Here is a 16139-nt window from a genome sequence, read left to right on the forward strand (position 1 = left end):
ATGTATTTATTTTAATTGGAGGCTAATTACTTTACAATATTATAGTGGTTTTTGCCATACATTGACATGAATCAGCCAAGGGTGTACATGTGTCCCCCGTCCTGAAACCCCCTCCCACATTCCTCCCCATCCCATCCCTCTGGGTTGTCCCAGTGCACTGGCTTTGAGTGCCCTGTTTCATGCATTGAGCTTGGACAGGTGATCTGTTTCACATATGGTAATATACATGTTTCAATGCTATTCTCTCAAATCATCCCACCCTCGCCTTCTCCCACAGAGTCCAAAAGTCTGTTCTTTACATCTGTGTCTCTTTTGCTATCTCGCATATAGGGTCATCATTACCACCTTTCTAAATTCCATATATATGTGTTAATATACTGTATTGGTGTTTTTCTTTCTGACTTACTTCACTCTGTATAATGGGCTCTAGTTTCATCCACCTCATTAGAACTGATTCAAATGTGTTCTTTTTAATGGCTGAGTAATACTCCATTGTGTCTATGTAGCACAGCTTTCTTATCCATTTGTCTGCTGATGGACATCTAGGTTGCTTCCATATCCTGGCTATTGTAAACAGTGCTGCAATGAATATTGGGGTACACGTGTCTTTTTCAGTTCTGGTTTCTTTGGTATGTATGCCCAGCAGTGGGATTTCTGGGTTGTATGGCAGTTCTCTTTCCACAATTCACAAATTTAACAGCTTACAAAGAGTACAAACTTCTCTCACAGCTTTCATGAATCATCTTAATGGGGCCCCCTGATTATAGTTGCATGGAAAGGTTAAAAATCAAGATGTGGGCCAGGTGTGCCCTCATCTAGAGCTCTGACTAGGGGCAGATGTGTTTCCAAGCTTGCTCAGCTAATTTTCATACTAGCTTCTAACAACTAGAAGGCACTGGCAGGTCCTGTGCCATGGCTCCCTGTATAGGCCCTCTCGCTTTGTGAATCTTTTGATCTCTTCCTTCAGGAAAAGCCCTATTGCCTTTAATCAGGGAAGTCCCCAAACTGGTCCATGGCCTGTTAGGAACCGGGCCACACAGCAGGAGGTGTGTGATGGGAGAAACCCAAACCATTCCCCTTCCCATCCCCCAGTGGAAGAATGGTCTTTAGTAAAACTGGCCCCTGGTGCCAAAATAGTTGAGCACCACTGTCTTTAACTGTTCACTTTATCAGGTCAGGCCCACCTAGGGTAACCTCCCTTTTGATGAACTCAAAATTAACTGATAAATAATAATCAATACTAATCCAAACGTGGGGGTGACATTCCACTATATTCATAGGCCTGGCTCTATAATTCGTAGAGCTAGCAAATTCTACAAGGGTTTGAGTTACAGAGGGTGGGATTCTTGGGGGCCATCTTAGAATTCTGCCTAACAAGAGGTAATTTCAGATCTCCTCTGAACAACCATTTAAGTTCTGGGAAACTGGTGACTAAAGAGAAAGGGAGTTACAATTCATTCCATATTCAGTGAGTGTGTGCATGGCAGTGAGTATATGATGAGAGTTTCGTGGCAGACATACCCTCTCTGTGTGTCTCTGTTGTTGTGAGCATTGTCTGACGCTGGGTATGATTGTACTACTTATATACACATATTAATTATACAGTGTGGCCCTTTACTCTTTTATCAGGTGCTGAGTTGAAGAAACAGTAATTTTTTTGAGATGAGAGGAAAATCTGGCTGTGTTAAATTTATTCACAGTTGGTAAATTTCCAATACCATCAGCCCTCCATATTAATGGGTTTCATATCTGTGGATTCAACAAACCACAGATTTAAAATAAAAAAAAATTCCAGACAAAAACTCAAAACTTGAATTTGCCACACTAGCAACCATGTATATAGTATTTACCTTGTATTAGGTATTATAAGTAATCTAGAGATGATTTAGAGTGTACAGGAGCATGTATGTAGGTTATATGCAAATACTATACCATTTTTTAATCAGGGACTTGAGCATCCATGGATGTTAGTATTCATGGTGGGAAGGTGGAGAGGTGCTGGAATCAATCTCCCACAGATACTGAGATACAACTGTATAGCCCTTTCCTAAGAGATTTTTCTAAGGTAAGTTCGATTATATGCTATATTATTATCACCATCACCTGGGACACTTTGATATAACTTGAAGGTGTATCGAGTTAGGAAGATATTGGTTCTCTTTCTTATCCTCCTGCACCAAGTGATTTAAACAGAAAATTTGTTATAAATTTCACTTGTATGTGATATATTCAATGTTGAATGGAGTACAGAGAAATATGAAATTATTGTTGATAAATTTTCAATCTAGTTGCAAATGTAAGACACAAATATGAAGTTAAGTCACAGTAGAAGGCGATGTATAACTATAAGTAAAATGAATACTGAGTGTTAAGTGATGTCATAATTATAAGCTGGAGATGCCAAGAATGGCTAAGGGAAGTAGAGGACCACAACTAAACTTATACAGATGGGAAAGGTGTCACCAGATGGAGACATTTGAAGAGGACATTCTAGGAGGCTGGAGTGGCATGAACAGAAATGTAGATTCGTACTCAGTGAAATGTATTTGTGTGTGTGTGCATGCTAAGTTGCTTCAGTTGTGTCCGACTCTTTGTGACCCTATGGACTATAGCCCTCCAAGCTCCTCTGTCCATAGGATCCCCCATGCAAGAATACTGCAGTGGGCTGCCATGCCCTCCTCTAGAGGATCTTTCCGGCCCAGGGATTGAACCCATGTCTCCTGCAGCTCCTGTACTGCAGGCATATTCTTTACCTCTGAGCCACCATGGAAGCCCTGAAATGTATTCATGGAATGGCAATTTGGCTGTATTCCAGAGTTCAACAGACTGTACTGGAAGACATAAAATTGACAATGTAGGTATTACATTATTTGAAACCTCAAATATGAATCCAAGGAGTTTGGACCTAAGAGACAATGGCAATCCATTAAACCTCTTGAGAAGAGGAATGCTGCACAGAGTAAATATTGAATAAGTATTTGTAGAAAGAATGAATGAATGCATAAAAATATACTAAGGAGAGTAATAGTTTGAGGAATGATAAACTGGTGGAAAAATAATACTGGTGTAGTCCATAAAATGGAGAAGGTGCTGGCGACCCACTCCAGTACTCTTGTCTGGAAAATCCCATGGACAGAGGAGCCAGGTGGGCTGCAGTCCATGGGGTTGCTAAAAGTCTGACACAACTGAGAAACTTCACTCTCACTTTTCACTTTCATGCATTGGAGAAGGAAATGGCAACCTACTCCAGTGTTCTTGCCTGGAGAATCCCAGGGACGGGGGAGCCTGGTGGGCTGCCGTCTATGGGCTCACACAGAGTCGGACACGGCTGACACGACTTAGCAGCAGCAGCAGCAGCAGTCTGTAAAATACTGAATAATAAAGATCTGAGACATGCGTATGTAGTCATAGGATCAGGATTAGATTATATCATAACAGTGGGGCTTCAAAGGGAGGGATGGATGGAAAGGACAAATTAATAGAATTTCAAGATTGATTAAATATGGGGGGGAAGAAAGATAGGGGACTTAAAAATGATTGGTATTTTTTAAAATGATGATAACATTTTACAGTTTTCCAACATATGGAAGTGAAAGTTGCCCAGTTGTGTCCAACTCTTTGTGACCCCATGGACTATGTCCATGGAATTCTCCAGGCCAGAATACTGGAGTAGGTAACTGTTCCCTTCTCCAGGAGATCTTCCCAGCCCAGGGATTGAACCCAGGTCTCCCGCATTACAGGCGGATTCTTTACCAGCTGAGTCACAAGAAAACCCCAAGAATACTGGAGTGGGTAACCTATCCCTTCTCCAGCGGATCTTCCCAACCCAGGAATTGAACCAGGGTCTCTTGCATTGGAGGTGGATTCTTTACTAACTGAGCTATCAGGGAAGCTCCTATATATAAAATGAGGGAAATAAGAATATATACTTCAATTACTCTCTTATTTCTATTGTTAGGTACATAAGTACATAAATGCCTAACACAATGCTTGAATGATGGTTGGTTTTCAATAAACATTTGGTATTTAAATATTGTTATTTTCATGATTAATAGTCTTTAATTCATGACCCCCAAATTAAAAATGCTCCAAAAAAATATTTTTCATAATTTGTTCAGTAACCTGAAGTCTTTTAGGAGCAAAACTTTACCTGAACTGAGAAGTTATTTGTATCTTTATTTACCATGTAAATAACCATATTTTTGCTCCCTAAATATTCATATATTTATGGTGAGAAAAGATACTTGTTTCAACCTTATAACCCAGCTTTTCCTGTTTCCCTGACTCAGCTCCTCAGCAGATGTATAAATATGACCGTAGCCTTCGTATTGTTATCTAGTTCAATCAAAGAGCTACCGTCTGAGATACTCCTGAAAGTCAAAAAATATATATCATATGTAACACATTACTCTCCTAATAACTGAAAATATCTAATTTCAAATTACATCCAGCTCAAGGATTTTGGGTATGGAAGAGTGAATGTGTACTATTGTTGATGGAAACAAAAAAAAAAATAGAGAAAGCTACTTGGAGGGAGAAAAAGAATTGCTTTAAATATGTTGGGCTTAATTTGTTTTGTTTTCACATCTAAGTGAAACTATTTTCCAGGCAATTGGAGATACCTGATTGGAATTTCAGCCAAACAAGTGGGAATTATATATAAGTGAAATTTTAAGCCATGGGAAGGATGAAATCTCCTAGAAAGGTTTTGGGGAGGATGGGAAAAAGCAGTGGATTATTGATACTTGGGATATGCACACAATACATGTAATGAAAAGCTCTGGTGGAGCAATCACAGTGGAGATGGTCAGTCAGGGCTGAAGTCAGAGGGAATAGTTTGAGATGGAAGAGAAGCAGGACAGTTCAAGAGTTGCCAAGGAAAGACTTAATTTTAAGAAGGTGCAATTGATCACCAGAGTCACGGGCTACAAAAAAGATCAGAGAAAAGAACAGAACAACATTGGATTTGGTAATTTGGTGAGTTCAAAGATGACTGTGTAAACTGAGTTGCCAGCAGAGAGGAAACAGAAACCTTGTGGATTTAAGGGGGAATGACAGTGGCCATACCTGGATTTTACTACCTCTTGATTATGCTCATTCCCAGCTGATCTAGGAACACAAGATTCAAAGAGAGAATGTTTTAGCAAAATCTGAGCATATTTTCTATCCCTCTTGCTTTGCAGGTAAGGATGCAGATATTCTTAAAGTGATAAGGCTTATCACTTCAGATAAAGGTTCTGATAATGGTTGCAGAGTTAAGACTAGAACATGAGTACTGAGACTCCCAGTTTAGTGCTGGGTCTGCTGGGCCTTAGGAGCCAGGCAGGATCAAGCAGCACCTAAGGGTGCTGTTTGAATGACACCTTTAATCGTTCAGCCCATAGAGTCCTGCAACCCACTTAGTACAGAAGAAAGTACTAAGCAGCTCCTCCGCCAAGCAGGTAAAGTATAAAAAGCAGTATCTCTTACATATATGTTCATGTACTTTTGTTATAAAGCATTTTTCTTTACACTAATCGGCCTCTCACACAATTAGTATTTTATGAGAAACTGAAAATCTTACACTTTTATATATTATCAGTTTAAGTGAACCCAATGAACTTTCCTCTGCATCAGTACCCGTTACAGAAGATTAGTCACGCTGTTCTTAAATTTTGAGTAGTTTCATTTTTCTTAGGCTTAATGTCTATAACTTGCAGAATTCCAAACGTTTAAGAGGTTTAAGAGGAAGGAATACCACCGGAGAGTAAGCTCCTTCAAGGCAGGGACTTTATCTTATCTTTTATTTCTGACACACTAGAGCAATGTCTGGAGCAGAGTTTTGTTGCCAACGCTCCCTAAGTCAGTCCTTCTGCGCCATGTTGCTTGAGCCCATCAATAATTGAAGGAGACAACTGGGTTCAGAAGTAAAGGAATGGAGACACGCGAAAACCCGCTCTAAATCACACGCAGCACACGCTCTCCCCACGTGCCTTGGGCGGGGCTGCTTTATAGGAAACTCCGCAGGTGGGGCAGGGCTCTGGGGTGAGCACAGCTGTGCAGCTCACGCTCCAGACGGCAGGCAGCGCTAGGGGCAGCGTCTCTGTACACCGCTTGCCGCCACCATCTTGACATGAGCATCCCATCCTGCATGGCATTTCTGAACACAACGCCAGAGCTGAGGGGTTGACATAGCCCTTTCGAGCAAGGAACGCTGGTGTGAAGGGCTAGGTGTGAGGCCTCTGCTGCCACACTCTAGGAGCAAGTGAGATGAGGAAACACCAAGGAGAAAAAGGTTAGATTTATTTCATTACCCAGATTCTATTTTTATTTCCCGGGAATTGTCAGCGAGCTTTGCCCATGACAGTGTGTGTCCAATAAATGTAAATGAGTAAAGGAATGTTCAGTAAACCTCATCCGGAAACAGTGCTGAGAAAAGGTATTTGTATTTGGCTCAACCTCCTGACCTAATGTGGGCTTGTTTTTCTGACTCAACTCCAATAGAAATAGCCCTCAGCATATTTATAAATCAAGTGGTAGCCTGCAACCAAAGGAATAAATTCGAATTCTCTCTGAGAAATATCCTTAGCAGATTTTACTCCTTGGTAGCCAGTAGTAACCCCAAATAAAGACTTGGGACTTGGGAAGGAGGTCATGGGGGTGGTGGTGGAATGCATTGATCCTGGCCTCTAATATTCTAATTTTATTTTTCTATCCTGTTATATGTTTCTTTGTCTCCTTTGGACTTTTGTTTCTTCTGAAATGAAATCTAGAGGGCAAAAGGATATACCAGAAAGTCCAGTTTTACTTCAAAAGTCTCTGTTGAAAATGGCTTATCAATACTGACCACTTTTTCAGATAGACGGCACAAACATGCCTTATTTCAAGAAATGTGAGAAATACTAATCATATTTTCCACCCTGTGCTATAAGAATTTTTTCTTTTTTCCCTGAGTATGATATGCTGTCAACCCATAGCATTCTAATGTCACATATTTCTAGCACAGCGAGATTAAAATACCTCAAAGGCCTAATGACTCCCACATGTCTCACCAAAAGCCCAATATTGCTAAGCAAAGGCCCATTCTTTGCTAGGGAACCATGCATTATGCTGGCAGGCTGCTTCATTGGTGAGTTACCTTGGAAGAAAAGCCTTGGCAACAGTGAAACACTTTTTTTTTCTCCTTAAAACCCTTTATTTGCTCACTACCCCAGCGCCTAAGTAAACCTGTATTTCTAAAATAGCAATCACAAAATACCTAGCTGTTTCAAGATTAGCTTAAACAACTACATTGGTGAAAATATATCTTCCTGACTTCTCTGCCAGTCTACCCTGAGGATGTTCTGACTTAATTCCTGTCTTTAACAAGACCAAGAACACAGTCTTTTGCATCTCCGTGGGCAAAGTATTTACATATTCAGGAATCAGCTTGGCAAACCAGAGCTGAGAGTATGGGGAATAAATATTGTCTTCGTTTTTTTCCCTTCCACTGTCTGCCCCCCAACTTCAAAGTTGAGAATTTAATTCTTGAATATGATAAGAGCCAAAAATTGGCAAAGGGAAGATGACAATGGGGAGACGATGTCTGTCAAAAATTTGTGTTGATCAGCGAGGCCTCTCTGCCTCTCCTGTGCACCCTTGGGCTCTCATGTCTTGACAGGTGTTTCCCTTCTTCCCCTTTCCATCTCCTGGACTGGCTTCCTTGGGCCTGACAGGGGCAGAGGCAAGCAGTCCTCAGCTATGTATCCTGATTTAAAATGCACGGTGGGTAGAAATTAAAATGAGTTCTTTTTAAAGCAAAAATGTCACCATTCTCTTTCAGAGATGAAAACCCGAGTAACAACTCTCAAGAGGAAAGATTGGTGTCAAATTATGAGGCTGTGCTTAGTGAGCTTATGATTTATGTGCAGGAATATATAATTTTTTGACAAAAAGCAAGATGAGGTTGAACTTGTATTTATTTGGCAAACTAATATTGACTTCTTTTACTTTCAAGCCATCAGCATGCATTTTGTATGTCATGTACCCTTATTTAATACCACACAGCAAGGACATGCGTGTTCCTGTACAAAGTTAGGGCAGGTGCTCATCTACTGCAGGAAGTCGCCAAGGATTCCCTGGGATAAGGGCTATCCCTCCATGTTGTTATGCATATTCAATGCCATTCATTTGTTCCTAGGGGCATGATTTCTTTAGCTGTGTCTCTCCCTCTTGACTTTAAAAAAAATTTTAATTGATTAATTTTTTTATTTTGACTCTCCTGCATCTTCATTGCTACGCAAGGGGACTTCATTTCTCTAGTTGCAGTGCATGGGCTTTTCCTTGGGGTGGCTTCTCGTTGTGGAACACGGGCTCCAGGGTGCACGGGCTTCACTAGTTGCGGCACAGGGGCTCTAGACTGCTGACTCAGTGGTTGTGGCGCACTGGCTTAGTTGCCTTGCTGCATGTGGAATCTTCCAGGAGCTGGGATCAAACCTGTGTCCCCTTCATTGGTGGGTTGATTCTTAACCATTGGACTACCAGGGAAGTCTTCCCTCTGTCTATCAATGCTACAAACAGTAACCTTTACCTCTGACAAGTGAAAAAATTGATATAAGGGTCACTAATCTTTAGAAATTCCTTAGAAATATATATTCAAGCTCTCTTTATCTCTTTCCCCATTATGGCACGCTATTTTAGCAGTCAAACTACTTGTCACAAATAGGAATTCTGAATCACATGGTCTGTCTTTATTAACTGATAATCATGAGTATGATAGCATATGACATTTTTCAATGGAGTATTAAGGACTAGTTTTATTCTGATTACTTGTCAAAAGAGCTAAGTAAGAATAATTTGATCCAAATTTGTGGTGATGGGGTTCAGAACATGATACCCCAAAATATGGCACCTTGGCTTATATTTTAAGGTGAAGGAACTTGACAAAGAGAAGGTTCAGGAAAGAGTCTCAGGACTCCATCTTCTCCACCACACTCTCATGTGACAGATCCCCTGCCTAATCCCTAAGGAAAGCCTCCTTATCTGTTGAGGAGCTTAAAGAAGAACCTGGTGAAGGCTTCTGTTTCCCTCAGTTTACTATACTTACCCCTGCCCTTTTGTCCTATGACATTTCCACATCATTTTCTGCCCTTTATCAAACTTGATATAAAAATTGGCAAGGTTAATAATTTCTTCAGGTTTTGTCTTACTTATGAAGGTTCTGTGTCATGTAAAACATATTAAATAAATTTATATGCTTTCTCATGTTAATCTGTCTTTGTCACTTTACTTTTCAGCACATCCAGGGATCCTAAGAGAATAGAGGAAAAGTTTTTCTCCCTGATATTAGCTCCTGCTTCCATGTTGAGTTCAGGTTGTTCTTGGAAATGTGGCCCTCCCTCTATACATGAAGGGAAGTCTTGAAGTTCCATGTGTGCAGAGTAATCTCTTTGTTTTTCTGCTTGTCATTTCTATTATATTTCCAGACCCTTTGGGAGAAGGCAGCAGTTCTGAGTCATGTCTAGCATGGTGCCTCATGAGGCTTAAGAAATCTTGTTCAAGATGTTAAAGGGAGATCAACACAGACACTGCCATACTGTACTCATAAAATTTAAGTTTGTGGTTCTTTCTTGAGTCCCTTCTTGAGTCTTTGTTCGTTCAGGTCCTTTACTGATGCTCTTCATCTCCCATCACATGTACACACATGTCCAAGAAGATCTTGGAGAAGATCTACCCTAATAAAAAAGAACACTCTCTTTAAAATAGTCAGATGTTTAGTAAAGCCATTTGACTTCTGAATGCTGGTTTCATCTTCTGTGAAATGGAGATGGTAATGCTGTCTTTACAGGTTACTATGTGGTCTAGAGGTTGGAGTCCTCTAAGCAGGTAGACTCTTCGCAGTCCTTCACCCTTTCTCTTGACTGGACTTCATTCACAGTGGTCTGGCTCCCCTGGATAATTGCTGGCGGCCACACACACACAGGGTCTGGCACATTGGCCTTTGTGTGCAGTCCCTAATGTGTCCAGCTTAACAGCTACTCTCATTTGTGTTCTGAGGCCCAGCATCCCCAGACCCTGTAAGCTACTGCTTTCAATTAGTGTTTTAAGCTATTTTTCATCAGTATATATAACTTGAAGTTCTCTTTACCAGAGGCTCCAAAAGTAGACCTATAACTTGTTCATTCATTCATTTAACAAAGATTTAGACTTACAGTTTGCCCCCTACTCCTTACCAACATTACAACCCTATACCACACTGTACACTTTTTCTTTTTCTCACTTACTCTCAGCATACTGCATAATTTATTAATTTTTATTGCTTCTCTCATCATTTTATTTTCATTTTATCCAGCCTTTTTTTTTTAATTGGAGGATAATTGCTTTACAGTATTACATTGGCCTCTGCCATGCATCAGCGTGAATCAGCCAGAGATATATACATGTCCTCTCTCTACTGAACTCCCCTAAAAGCTCCCACCCACCCCACCTGCTAGGTTGTCACAGAGCATTGGGTAGTTTTTCCTGTGTCAGATTCCCGCTTGCTATCTATTTTACATATGGTAATCCTTCTCCTTTAGAGGGCAGACAGACTGGAAACAACAGTCACAGAAAACTAACCAATCTGATCACATGGACCACAGCTTTGTCCAACTCAGTGAAACTATGAGTCATGCCATGTAGGGCCACCCAAGATGGACGGGTCATGATGGAGAGTTCTGATAAAATGTGGTCCACTGGAGAAGGAAATGCAAACCACTTCAGTATTCTTGCCTTGAGAACCTGTGAACAGTATGAAAAGGCAAAAAGATATGACATTGAAAGATGAACTCCTCAGTTGGTAGGTGCCCAATATGCTATTGGAGACCAGTGGAGAAGTAACTCCAGAAAGATTGAAGAGATGGAGCCAAAGCAAAAGCAACACCCAGTTTTGGATATGACTGGTGATGGAAGCCAGGTCTGATGCTGTAAAGAGCAATATTGCATAGGAACTTGGAATGTTAGGCCCATCAATCAAGGCAAATTGGAAATGGTCAAACAAGAGATGGCAAGACTGAGTGTTGACATTTTAGGAATCAGTGAACTAAAATGGACTGGAATTGGTGAATTTAACTCAGATGACCATTATATCTACTACTGTGGGCAAGAATCCCTTTGAAGAAATGGAGTAGCCAATCATAGTCAACAAAAGAGTCTGAAATGCAGACTTGGATGCAATCTCAAAAATGACAGAATGATCCCCGTTCATTTCCAAGGCAAACCATTCAATACCACAGTAATCCAAGTCTATGCCCCAACTAGTAATGCTGAAGAAGCTGAACAGTTCTATAAAGACCTACAAGACCTTCTAGAACGAAAACCCAAAAAAGATATCCTTTCCATTATAGGGGACTGGAATGCAAAAGTAGGAAGTCAAGAAACACCTGGAGTAACAGGCAAATTTGGCCTTGGAGTACAGAATGTAGCAGGGCAAAGGCTAATAGAGTTTTACCAAGAGAACACACTGGTCATGGGAAACACCCTCTTCCAACAACACGAGAGAAGACTCTACATATGGACATCACCAGATGGTCAACACTAAAATCAGATTGATTATATTCTTTGCAGCCAAAGATGGAGAAGCTCTATACAGTCAGCAAAACCAAAACAGGGAGCTGACCATGGTTCTGATCATGAACTCCTTATTGCCAAATTCAGACTTAAATTGAAGAAAGTGGGGAAACCCACTAGCCCATTCAGGTATGACCTAAATCAAATCCTTTATGATTATGCAGTGGAAGTGAAAAATAGATTCAAGGGATTAGATCTGATAGACTGCCTGAAGAACTATGGACAAAGGTTCATGACAGAGGTTATGTACAGGAGACAGGGATCAAGACCATCCCCAAGAAAGAGAAATGCAAAAAAAGCAAAATGACTGTCTGAGGAGGCCTTACAAATAGCTGAGAAAAGAAGAGAAGTGAAAAGCAAAGGAGAAGAGGAAAGATACACCCATTTGAATGCAGAGTTCCAAAGAATAGCAAGGAGAGATAAGAAAGCCTTCCTCAGTGACCAATGCAAAGATATAGAGGAAAACAATAGAATGAGAAGGACTAGAGATCTCTTCAAGAAGATCAGAGATACCAAGGGAACATTTCATGCAAAGATGGGCTCAATAAAGGACAGAAATGGTATGGACCTAACAGAAACAGAAGATATTAAAAAGAGGTGGCAAGAATACACAGAAGAAATATACAAAAAAGATCTTCATGACCCAGATAATCACGATGGTGTGATCACTCACCTAGAGCCAGACATCCTTGAATGTGAAGTCAAATGGGCCTTAGGAAGCAACAGTACGAACAAAGCTAGTGGAGGTGATGGAATTCCAGTTGAACTATTTCAAATCCTAAAAGATGATGCTGTGAAAATGCTGCACTCAATATGCCAGCAAATCTGGAAAACTCAGCAGTGGCTACAGGACTGGAAAAGGTCAGTTTTCATTCCAATCCCAAAGAAAGGCAATGCAAAGAATGCTCAAACTACCACACAATTGCACTCATGTCACACACTAGTAAAGTGATGCTTAAAATTCTCCAAGCCAGGCTTCAGCAATATGTGAACCATGAACTTCCAGATGTTCAAGCTGGTTTTAGAAAAGGCAGAGGAACCAGAGATCAAATTGCCAACATCTGCTGGATCATGGAAAAAGCAAGAGAGTTCCAGAAAAATATCTATTTCTCCTTTATTGACTATGCCAAAGCCTTTGACTGTGTGGATCAGAATAAAGTGTGGAAAATTCTGAAAGAGATGTGGATACCAGACCACCTGACTTGCCTCTTGAGAAGCTTGTATGCAGGTCAGGAAGCAACAGTTAGAACTGGACATGGAACAACAGACTGGTTCCAAATATGAAAAGGAGTACGTCAAGGCTGTATATTGTCACCCTGTTTATTTAACTTATATGCAGAGTACATCATGAGAAACTCTGGGCTGGAGAAAGCACAAGCTGGAATCAAGATTGCCAGGAGACATATCAATAACCTCAGATATGCAGATGACACCACCCTTATGGCAGAAAGTGAAGAGGAACTAAAGAGCCTCTTGAAAGAATAGAGTGAAAAAGTTGGCTTAAAAGTCAACATTCATAAAACTAAGATCATGGCATCTGGTCGCATCACTAGATGGGAAATAGATGGGGAAACAGTGGACACAGTGACAGACTTTATTTTGGGGGGCTCCAAAATCACTGCAGATTGTGATTGCAGCCATGAAATTAAAAGATGTTTACTTCTTGGAAGAAAAGTTATGACCAACCTAGACAGCATATTAAAAAGTAGAGACATTACTTTGGCATCAAAGGTCCATGTAGTCAAGGCTATGGTTTTCCCAGTAGTCATATATGGACATGAGAGTTGGACTTTGCTGAGTGCCGAAGTATTGATGCTTTTGAACTGTGGTGTTGGAGAAGACTCTTGAGAATACCTTGGACTGCAAGGAGATCCAACCAGTCAATCCTAAAGGAAATCAGTCCTGAATATTCATTGGAAGGACTGATGCTAAAGCTGAAACTCCAATACTTTGGCCATTTGATGCGAAAAACTGACTCATTTGAAAAGACCCTGATGCTGGGAAAGATTGAAGGCAGGAGGAGAAGGGGACGACAGAGGACAAGATGGTTGGATGGCATCACCAACTCAATGGACATGGGTTTGGGTGGACTCTGGGAGTTGGTGATGGACAGGGAGGCCTGGTGTGCTGTAGTCCATGAGGTTTTTAAAAGAGTTGGACATGACTGAGTGACTGCCCTGAACTGATCTGAATGTACATGTTTCCATACTATTCTCTCAATTTGTCCCACCCTCTCCTCCCCTCACTATGTTCAAAAGTCTGTTCTCTAGGTCTGCATCTGTCTTCATCATAATAGAAACTCCTTGTTTACTGACATATATCAAACTAATAGAACAGTTCCTAACACTATTTATTTCAAATATTTCAATATTTGTTGAAAGAGTTTACAATATATTTTATGAACATCAGTTCAGCTCAGTCACTCAGTCGTGTCTGACTCTTTGCGACCCCATGAATCGCAGCACGCCAGGCCTTCCTGTCCATCACCAACTCCTGGAGTTCACTCAAAACTCACGTCCATCGAGTTGGTGATGCCATCTAGCCATCTCATCTTCTGTCATCCCTTTTTCCTCCTGCCCCAATCCCTCCCAGCATCAGAGTCTTTTCCAATGAGTCAACTCTTCTCATGAGGTGGCCAAAGTACTGGAGTTTCAGCTTTGGCATCATTCCTTCCAAAGAACACCCAGGACTGATCTCCTTTAGAATGAACTGGTTGGATCTCCTTGAAGTCCATGGAGCTCTCAAGAGTCTTCTCCAACACCACAATTCAAAAGCATCAATTCTTCGGCACTCAGCATGGGAACTAGGAAATTATATAGTTCTTCCAATGAATAGGTCACTGAGGACTTTCTTGGCTCTCCTTAAAATGATCAGTGTTTCTCATTGAATATTCAACTTCTTTCTTCTGTACTCTGAGGCAAATGGAGTGTTGCTCACTTCCTCTGGGTTCTCTGTGAGCTCTTGATCTCCTGGGATCTATGCCATCATTACCATCACCATCACCACCATCATCACCATCATCATCATGGTAGCTAGTTTCCAAGATGGCTCTTACTGGTCCTTTTCTACTGGGATTCACACTCTTCTATAGTCCTCTTCCATGTTAAATAGGGATGACATAGACAACCCATAGGACACTGTGAAAATAAATATGTGCAATTTCTGAGGCTACGTTGCAAAAGACACAGCAGCTTTAGTCTTTCTCTCTTGGATCATTTGTTTTGGGGAAAGCCAGGTATCAGTGTATGAGGACAAGCCCACATGGCAAGGAAGGGAGAACTGTCAACATGCCTGTGAGTAAACCATCCAGGAAGTGCATGCTTCCTCCCAAGTCAAGCCTTTTGATGACTGCAACATTTTGTCTATACTTTCATGAGAGACCCTGGGCCAGAACCGTCTGGTTATGCTATTCCCAAACTCTTGATCTATAGGAACTATGAGACAAAGAAGATTTTTGTTGTTTTGTGCTATTACATCTTGAAGTAATTTGTTACACAGTAGTGGAGAGCTTATATAATCATCACTACACTTCTTGAATGCCTTCCATGTATGAGAAAGTCTATGATTTCATTCTTATATGAATGAGTTGGTAGCCATAGACTCATACAGAGGAGAAAATGGAGGTCCAGAGAGGTTATGTCATACCTCTAGTTAGTGAAAGAGTTAGAATTTGAACAAAGGCTTTTATTTTTAACTACAATGCTGTTTTGAGTAGTATAATCTTTAGAGTATAAAGCAGTTGCTAGCAGTGTCTGAACATGGTGCCCGGGAAACTTGGCAACCACAAACCACTTTCTGTAATGTTCCTTTTAAGGCAAAAGGCAAAAGCATCCAGGTACTCTGAGTTTCAGGGATTATACAAAGCTTCCCAGAATCCCCTAAGATAAATGCATAGATTCTCTGTAGTAACAACTCTTAAGTTTTTAATTAACTAGCTAGTCAGCTAACTGGTTCCCAATGCAATGGAACACAAGGTAGGCAAGTTTGGATGATAGAAGTAGATCAGGGATAATGAATGATCCTGAGAGAAGAAAGAGATACACTGAAGCCATGATTTTAAAATGTGATAAATGTTCTATCATTTCACAAATTCTCCATCAAGTCTGGCCTTCAAAGAAAGGTGCATCTCTTTAAAAGTAAGTGTAGCCTCTTACAATAGCTTTCATTGTTTTCCTGGATTTGCTTCTCTAATATTTAATCTTAAAAATGAAAAATCTTGAAATTCCCTGTCAACCTAGTGGTTAGAACTCTGTGCTTTCACTGCTGAGGGTCTGGGTTCAAAACCTGGTTGGGGAATTAAGATCCTGTATGCAAGTGGAGTGAAGAACATTAAAAGATCCCTGACCTGAGCTTTCTCCATATGCAGTCTCCCTGTTACAATGCCTATCAGTCCAAAGTAGGATTAAATGTAATTAAAGAAATTCTCCCAGTGGAGAATTTAGATACGTATTCTAATTGTTTAATATGCTTACATGAGATTTAGACACAAAACTATGTCTGTGAAACAGGTGCAAGCTTAAAATCTAACCAATGAGTACTTAAAAATGACAGTCTAATTTCCCTAAATATATGAA

At 40.6% G+C, this 16139-nt stretch overlaps 1 long non-coding RNA gene across 2 annotated transcripts; it reads left to right on the forward strand.

Annotated features, from left to right (window-relative positions):
* The first annotated feature begins 893 nt into the window (after window positions 1–893).
* On the forward strand, window positions 894–6479 carry LOC129643425 (uncharacterized). Of its 2 annotated transcripts, none has more exons than XR_008710305.1 (3): window positions 894–1046; window positions 1947–2065; window positions 5801–6479. It is a non-coding gene; the product is annotated as an uncharacterized LOC129643425 (long non-coding RNA). The 2 variants fall into 2 exon arrangements; XR_008710304.1 differs by lacking the exon at window positions 5801–6479 and adding an exon at window positions 3694–4546.
* The last annotated feature ends 9660 nt before the right edge of the window (window positions 6480–16139 follow it).

Source organism: Bubalus kerabau, chromosome 2, assembly GCF_029407905.1.
Source record: "Bubalus kerabau isolate K-KA32 ecotype Philippines breed swamp buffalo chromosome 2, PCC_UOA_SB_1v2, whole genome shotgun sequence".
Taxonomy (NCBI): Eukaryota; Metazoa; Chordata; class Mammalia; order Artiodactyla; family Bovidae; genus Bubalus; species Bubalus kerabau.